Below are 9529 nucleotides of genomic sequence, written 5' to 3'. Positions count from 1 at the left end.
TCCCATCCTCTGGGGAAGCAAAGCAGAACCTCTTTTACAAAGTAACATATCCTTAGATACAAATTTTAACGTCAAGATACCTTTAGCACATATATGTTGGTGTAACTTAACCTTTTCCAGAATCAAACGTCTCTCTGCAGTCAAAAAATTTAAAGGAAGCACAATAGTATACATAATTCAGACCCCCTGTGTGTATTTCATCTTACCTAGCTTATTTTTCTTTACTCCTTTAATCTATGACAGTGTGTACTCTTTGATGTTACTTTTACTATTGCTTTAAAGACTTTGTTTCACTTTATAAAACTATTTATTTTTTGTAACTGTCTATACTCTTTTTTTCTCTATCTCAAGCCTACATACATTTTATAAAACATACTATGTCTCATTCAGAGGTTTATTTCTATCTGAATTCTCTTTATTGGATATCTATAACAATTTTCTGACCAGAAGCTCCTTTAAAATGTGCTGCAGGAGTACCTTCTGCTGCTTCAACCAATAGTCACTGAAGCACGAGCCCACAGTGCTGCGGGAACACCTTCCCTTCCGTCAGCCAATAGCTGCTGAAATACTAGCCCACTGGGGCGTGGTATATTTCTCTTTAAAAGAAGAGTGGCAAGCCTCAGCTCGGCCTCTTGGTTCTGGCGCTTGGTTCTGGCCCCTGCTCCAGCGACTAGGCTTCCTTCCTGATGGTTTATATATGTAAGTTTACTCCCCCAAATAAATACCCCTTTAAAACATAACTGGTGTGGGATTGATTCACCATTATTTGGTGCCCAGGGTTTGGTTTAAGAACCACCCCACACCCCCTACCCCCGGCTCAGCTGCCGGCCTCTGGCTTGGCTCTCTGCCGCCAGCTCTGCTTGGCTAGCTTGGCTTGGCATGAGCCCTCCCTCAGCCATAACCTCCCTGCCTCCCAGGATACACAAGTTCGGACAGTCTCTGCCGGCCTACTTTGCTGTTCTGCACGGATTTTTAAATTTTTCCTTGCAACGTGAGTCAAAGAGCTCACAGAGCAAGCTCCCTTTGAAGTTCCAGCAAGCTGTTTGAACCCCCCCCCACCCCGCCATCCGCCATAACTGATTGGGAGTGCTGCAAGCAGCTTGACCCTTAATCCCAGCACAGGGACAGGGGGTGCAAAGCACTAGGCCTCTTTAGCAACAGTGCAGTGGCTGTGTCACGACCCTCTGCATCTGGTTGAACAGTGTGGCAGGGCAGGAGAGCCCAGCCGGGGTAGGCCAGGCTGCCTTGTTTATTGGCCACTAGAAGCTCTCTGACCTTTTGTGCTCTGTGTCTGGCCTCTGGATTTTCTCTCTGTGTACATCTGACCTCTCAATTGACTCATTTTCCCCAGTTTTTGAACAAATAACAGAGCAGATTTTAAAATAGGATTTGTCGTGAGGCCTACAGTGGTTCCAGTCGCGACTCGGAGACATCCCCATCTGGTGGCTGACAGGTAAAATGGCAGGTTTCTTTTTTAATGGGACTCTAGCTGCAGCTTTTGCTGCCACTTTGGTAGAAATCACAAGTGGCCTATATGCCTATGGAGGTACCTCGATTTACTGGTTATTAGGTTTTAGTTTCCTTCTTAATGTTATATCATTGTGGAAATATATGACATTAATTGATAGGATTAATACTGTGATAGGCAAAATTGACTCCTTATCTAAGGGCACTAAGAAGTTACCTGAAAGGATCCAAGCTGTTGAATTTGACTTTGAAAAGTTATCACAGAGTTTTGATAAGGTAACAGACAGAATATACCTCCAGGATGGCAATTTACATGATATCCAGGGTCAGTTCAAAGAGGAGATACTATCTTTAAAAGGAACCATTAAGACCTTGGAGTCACAAGTGCAGAATGGGGACCAAAAAAATTGATACCTTAGTGAAATCACTAGAAACACATGTAGGTCAGGAGATTCAGGATTTAAGAGAGGTGATGATACAAAGATTTGAAATGATTGAAAAAATTATTGGAACTGATGATCCGGGTGAGAAGACACAAGGGCAGGATACAATGCCACCACCACCACCTGTTAGAACTGGCTTACCCAGGGTTTTAGCAACATACCCTGTAATTTATTCTGACAAAGCATCAACTTCTAAAGGCTCAAAGGGAGCCAAAGAATCTAGATGGACACCAGTAGGTATGAATGACCTAGAGGAAATTAAGCAAACCATCGTTAATTATGGCTTGCACTCTACATTTGTTAAGGAAATGATAAGGACTTGGGCTTCTAATGTCAAGGCTATCCCCCACAATTTCTCACAGTTAGCTTCAGTGGTCCTTGAAGATGGACCTTCCTTGATGTTTGGAGTTTATTTCAAGGAAGAATCCAAACATACGGAACAGCAAGGAAGAGCAAAAGGAGTAGAGGTTTTACAGGATCAAATTCTTGGCATAGGAGCTTACGCTGATCCACAGGTCCAAGCTCTTTATGATGATGAAGTATTGTCTTTATGCCACAAGGCAGCTTTAAATGTCTGGGGTAGATTACCAGAGCCAGGAAGAAAGGTAGAGTCATATACTAGGGTTAGGCAAGGACAGGGAGAACCCTATACTGACTTTTTGCAAAAATTAATTAAGGCTCTGAGCACAGGAGTAACAGACCCAGAAGCTAGATGACTAATTCTTGAATCACTGGCTTTTGAAAATGCAAACTTAGACTGCAAAAAGATAATTGGGCCTTTAAGGTCTAGATCAGCACCTATGGATGAATGGATTCAGCATACCATGAATTTTCAGACCTTAAATTACGATGATGAATCTTGGGTAGGAGAAGCAATTTCCAAAGCGATGAGGGGACATCAACCTGCCAAATATTTTAATTGTGGTAAATTTGGACATCTAAAAAGGGATTGCAGGCAAGGTATTTCTAGGAATAACACTTCATCTGGGAATGGCAGGAATAGGAAACCTCGGCCTTCAGGTATATGTAGGAGGTGTGGTAAAGGAAGACATTGGATGAATGAATGCAGATCAACAACAGACAGACAAGGCAACCCGATACCATCGGGGAAACTCCCTGAGGGGCCTCTCGCAGGCCCCCAAGCCAAAAGTGGCCCAGTCATTCCCAGTAACCGTGGAGGACATGTCACACCAGGAAAGTTAAAAACTCTAGAAGCTTCTGTACAAGATCATAAGGTTCTAAATGATGCAAATTTGGAGGATAAGTCAGAAATTCAATTAGGAAATAAGAAACGTATATTTTGGCAAACTTCTGTAAATGATCAGAGACCAAAGCTGAGAGTACATATAAATGGAATTGTGATTGTTGGCTTGATAGACACAGGAGCAGATGTGAGTATCATCACTCCAGAATCTTGGCATCCAAATTGGCCTCTTCAAGAGGCAGATGTTCAATTACTAGGAATTGGAACCATATCTCGAGTTAAACAAAGCACAAGATAGGTTCACTGTATTGGGCCAGAGGGTCAAAGAGGAAAGTTAAGGCCATATGTAGCTGATATTGCAATAAATTTATGGGGCCGTGACCTGCTGCAACAATGGAATACCCAGATTAACATTCCTGCAGTCTCAGGAAGTCATGATTCTGGGAAGGATGTAATAAAGTACTATGCACAAAGGTCACCAGCCATTCAGGCTGCACAAGAACATAAAACAACTAACAAACCTTTAGAGGTACCTACAGCCCTACCTTTAAAATGGCTAACTGAAAAGCCAATATGGGTTAAACAATGGCCTTTAGCTGGAGATAAATTGCAGGCTTTAGAACAATTGGTACAGGAGCAATTAGATGCTCGACATATTGAGGAGTCCACTAGCCCTTGGAATTCTCCTGTGTAAAAAAGAAATCTGGCAAATGGAGAATGGTGACAGATCTAAGGGCTGTCAACAAGGTAATTCAACCTATGGGTCCTCTACAGTCTGGACTTCCTCTGCCTTCTCTGTTACCCAAAGGATGGCCTCTTATAGTTATTGACTTGAAGGATTGCTTCTTTACCATACCATTACAAGAAAAGGATAGAGAACAATTTGCCTTCACAGTGCCTACTTATAATAACTCCCAGCCTACTAGGAGATACCAGTGGACTATCCTCCCACAGGGAATGCTCAATAGCCCCAGCCTGTGTTAATACTTTGTAAGTTAGTCATTGGAAATAATACACAAGCACTTCCCTAAATCTAAAATATACCATTACATGGATGACATTTTGCTATCCGATTCAAACATAGATACTTTAGAAAGAATGTTTGAGGAAGTAAAGATAATTTTGCCTAAATGGGGATTACAAATTGCTCCTGAAAAGATTCAAAGAGGAGATTCTAGGTTACAGAATAGGTTTACAGAAAATTAGGACACAAAAGGCACAAATTAGGAGAGACCGGTTATGGACTCTTAATGATTTTCAGAGATTGTTAGGAGACATTTCCAGTCTACAACCAGCTGTTGGGATAACACCTGATCTAATAATTCATTTAAACAAAACCTTAGATGGTGACAAAGATTTGAATAGTCCCAGAGAATTAACAGCTAAAGCAGAAAAGGAACTGACGATGGTTGAGAAAAAATTACAGGAGGTGCATGTAGATAGGGTGGATCCAAATCTTAGTTGCATTCTAGTCATATTGCCTTCCAGAATTTCTCCTATGGGAATTTTAATGCAGAGGGAAGTTACTATTTTAGAATGGATCTTTTTACCACACAAACCAAGTAAAAAATTGAAAACTTATGTAGAAAAGGTCTCTGAATTAATTATAAAAGGTAAACTGAGACTTCATCAACTAGCAGGTATAGACTCAGCAGAAATTATAGTGCCTTTTACTACTGGTGAAATAAAAAAGTTATGGGAAGACAATGAGCCATGGAAAAGGGTTTGTGCTAATTTTTTGGGAGAAATTAATAGCAACTATCCAAAAAGCGGTAGACTTAACCTTATAAAGAGAACTTCTTGGATTCTTCCTCGAATTGTACGTGATGCTCCAATAACTGGAGCCTGTACATTTTATACTGATGCTAATAAATCAGGGAAGGCTGGTTATAAATCAAATGAATTGAGTAAGGTGGAACAAAGCCCTTATACTTCTGTCCAGAAGGCAGAATTATATGCCATTCTTATTGTGCTAAGGGATTTTAAAAAACCTCTTAATATTGTTACAGATTCACAAGATGCAGAAAGAGTTATCTTGCATATTGAAACTGCTGAATTTATACAAAATGATACAGAGTTGACTTCATTGTTTATCCAGGTACAAGACATAATTAGGAATAGGCTTTGCCTGATATACATAACACACATCCGGTTCCATATGGGTCTGACAGGTCCTCTAGCACAAGTTAATGCAGAAATTGTTCAATTATTGATTGGAAGCATGTTGCAGGCCTCAGAATTTCATTAAAAAAATCACGTCAATAGCAAAGGTTTAAAGAAAGAGTTTTCCATTACATGGCAACAAGCTAAGGAGATTGTAAAGAGATGTCCTACTTGCTCTTTATATAACCAAACACCACTACCTGCAGGGACTAACCCGAAGGGTACTCAAAGGAATGAAATCTGGCAGATGGATGTGTTCCATTTTGCAGAATTTGGAAAATTAAAATATGTATATCACACCATTGACACTTATTCAGGCTTTCAGTGGGCAACTGCATTAAGCTCAGAAAAAGCTGACTCAGTAATTACACATTTATTAGAAGTTATGGCCATTATGGGTATGCCTGCACAAATTAAAACAGATAATGGTCCAGCTTATGTCTTTAGGAAACTGAAACAGTTTTTGCTTATTATAATATTAAGCATGTTACAGGTATACCATACAATCCTACAAGTCAAGCAGTCATAGAAAAATCAAATCGAACTATAAAGGATATGTTAAATAGACAGAAAGGGGTGGAAAATGCCCCCAGAAATAAATTACATAATGCCTTATTAACCTTGAATTTTCTTAATGCTAATGAGAAGGGAACAACAGCAGCAGAAAGACATTGGATAATGGAAAAGTCTGCGGAACTAAATCAACCAGTTTATATCAAGGATGTGCTGACCTCTCAATGGAAGCCAGGAGATGTGCTATGTTGGGGAAGTGGTTTTGCTCTCGTTTCCACAGGAGAAGAAAAATTGTGGATACCATTAAAATTAATAAAGGTTAGATTTGAAGAGAAGAAACCTCTTGGAAAGGAGAAATGACAGCATCTACAATGATGATAGCCATACAGGTGGTAAGAAAAACATAGAATGGGGGCAAAGTTCTGTTCTTATCTCCACAGGAAAACATTTGTCTTTGAAAAATTCAAGGAACCCTGGATGTTTGAATACTGACAGATGGAAAAATACTGACAGATTGGTCCAACTACCCAATATGAATTATCAAGAAAACGGAATAGGTTCTGTGAGTATGAAGCTCTGGAATAAACTAAATCATATTTCTGAATTTATAGAGCTGGTTTTGGAGTTGGACTCTTAGCTTGGTCCCTCTCTAATTCCAAGCCTGTTGTTAAGAGAAAAACCCAGAGTTTCTGGAGTTTCTGTCTTATGTCTTATGTCAAGAGCCATGATATGAGACAGAAAGAAATAGGAGTTGAGAAAACATCTTTGCTTTTTTTCATATCTATTATACTTTTCATTGAATATGTCTATCATACCTTTCATTGAATATATGTTTGTATATGTCTATATAATTAATGTTTAAGTTTTCCACAATGAGCAATGAGTTTTTTCTGCACTGACATTTGAAGTTTCCAGGAAGAAGATGGGACCCCCATAACAACAACTCCACTCGATTGATATGACGTCATGATACTGATAGTGCTACTACAAGTCCTGTTTCGGGTATCAGCTGCACAGATGATTCCAACTTGGTTAGCTGAAATGATGCATGTCTTGTACAGCATTCTGGCTAGACCTCCACAAAATACTCAGAGACTGTTTGCAATTTTAAAAAGACATTGATCTTGAAATTTAACCATCATTTTACTTTCACAGGATCCTCCAGAAAGAACCTCACCCCCATGACAGCTGGAAGTAATTCTAGAGGACGATGTCCCCTCTCTCAGCAAAGTTTGTCCTCAGGTTTAGGAACAATATTTAGGGATTGATTATAATTAGTATACGGTTGAAAGTTGGGAAAGGAATTTTATAAGCTCAGGGATCTTTTTGAAAAAAAAGAGGGAAAATTGGATAGATAATAATGGTATTTGTGAGTTATTGTTTATAGATAATTACATCGGCATAGATTTTTGTATATGGATACAAAGTTAAATTATATTGAATATTGTATGTATGCATGCTTCTACCTGTTTAAAACATTTTTTATGTATTGATATATATTGTATTGATATATGTATACCATATTGCAGTGTACATTTCTGCCTCTGATTAAGATACTCATATATTGTTTATGTATTGATATTTATTGTTTACATTTGGAGGTCATTGTCCTCATTTATTGCACAGTTGTTTATTCTCTTAGTCTTTAAGCTAGATACATGTTAAGAATTGTAGATCAATAGTCATCTATGTCTGTCATATTTATGGCTAGACTAATCAGGTTCTTTAGATACATAGAGATTATATATAAATAGCCTACAACCTCTTTGAAGAGCTGTAGAAAATGGCATTTAATTTAATCTTAGAGTTCTGTGTAGTGAGACACAATCACTCCTAGCAACACCGACCTATTCCCGAGAGATTGTTGAGCACCAAAGACACTCCACTTGGAACTTGTCTTCTTGACAAAACTGGCCTCTAGGCAAGGAACTGCCCATACTTCAACTACTGACAAATACACAGTATCCGGAAATGGATAAGCAGAACTGTCAAATATTACCAAGACAGGGTAAGACAGTTTTGAAAAATCTCTTGCCTGTTAAAATCCGGAAATGGATTAAATCCAGAAATGGATAAACAGAACTGTTAAATCTTGCCAAGACAGGGTAAGATGGTTTTGAAAAATCTCTTGCCTGTTAAAAATAATCTGTCAGTTATTCTAGGCCTTAGTCAAAGTTGGTTGCTTCAATGCTGCAAACAGGTCTTTGGTGATTGCCCAAGTAGCCAGTTGTCTCTGTGATTTGTTGCATGTTTTGGAAGTTCTTTGATTACACTTCCTAATTACTCAGGTAACATTATTTTCCTTCTCGGATCTTCTATGGAGTTGAAGACTAGATAAATGTAGCTACTTTCCTCTCATGACTTGGCCAAGTTATTTATTATACAAGACTTTAGCTAGTTAGAATAGGATATTTGTACTTATTGTATATAATTTTGTAGGTTTGTACTTACTGTACATAATTTCATAGTAGGCTTAGAACTCTCTTACTTAAACAAAAGGGGGAGGTGCTGCAGGAGTACCTTCCGCTGCTTCAGCCAATAGTCGCTGAAGCACAAGCCCACAATGCTGCGAGAGCGCCTTCCGCTCGGTCAGCCAATAGCCGCTGAAATACCAGCCCACTGGGGCGTGGTATATTTCTCTTTAAAAGAAGAGTAGCAAGCCTCGGCTCGGCCTCTTGGTTCCGGCGCTTGGTTCTGGCCCCTGTTCCAGCAACTAGGCTTCTTTCCTGATGGTTTATATATGTAAGTTTACTCCCCAAAATAAATACCCCTTTAAAACATAACTGGTGTGGGATTGATTCGCCATTAAAAATGGTAAGCAGCTTGGTCACAGAGGCCCTGGATTCTGACTCCACCTCTCTCAGCCTTTCAATGTGGTAGAAGTACTTTTACCTCCAGCTTTGGGACTGTCAGGTGGGAGCTGTCCCCACTACCTCAACTCTGGGAAGCAGTTGGCCCATGCTGCTACCAAGTAACTTGTAGCACACTGCACACAAGCCCCATTCAAGTGTTCAGCCACCTGATAGAACCTGAGCTGTTTGTGCAAGTACCTCAAACCAGGAAGCCTTCTTAAAGGAGCCATGCAGTTTTTCCTGCTATCACTGAGTCAAGAAGCCTTCTCTTAGAGGAGCCATGTCTCTTCTTGCTGCCAGCAAAACAGCCTATCTGAAAAACAAAAATGAGGAAAAAATAAAAACAAACAAATAAACAACAAACACAGCTACCAAGAAGATGCCCGTGGCGCCCATGGGTATAGAAGCACATTTTTTTAACGTTTTCTTAGGTTTTATGTGGATGTATTTTACCCCACATTGGGTGCCATTTTGTAGTCACAGATTGCTCATTCATTTCCCGGCCACCCAGACTTGAAATAATTACACAGAAACTATATTAATTATAACACTGCTTGGCCAATTATCTCATTTATATTTCTAGCTCACTCCTATATCTTGGATAACCCATTTCTATTAATCTATGTATTGCCATCAAGCTTGTGGTTTACCAGTAAGTTTCTCTGGCATCTGTCTTCTTCAGCAGCTACATGGAATCTCTCTGACTCTTCCTACTCTCTCTATATATCTCCGTTCAGATTTCCCTCCTAGCTCTGTTCTGCCCTGTCAAAAGCCCAAAGTAGATTCTTTATTAACCAATGGTAATAAGATATTCACAGCATACAATGGGAAATCTCACATCAACCAACACTGTGTTCACGTGTTTGCATTTTCAACTATCTGATATA

Source organism: Myodes glareolus, chromosome 16, assembly GCF_982192425.1.
Source record: "Myodes glareolus chromosome 16, mMyoGla1.1, whole genome shotgun sequence".
Classification (NCBI taxonomy): Eukaryota; Metazoa; Chordata; class Mammalia; order Rodentia; family Cricetidae; genus Myodes; species Myodes glareolus.
This window is presented reverse-complemented; position numbering follows the sequence as displayed.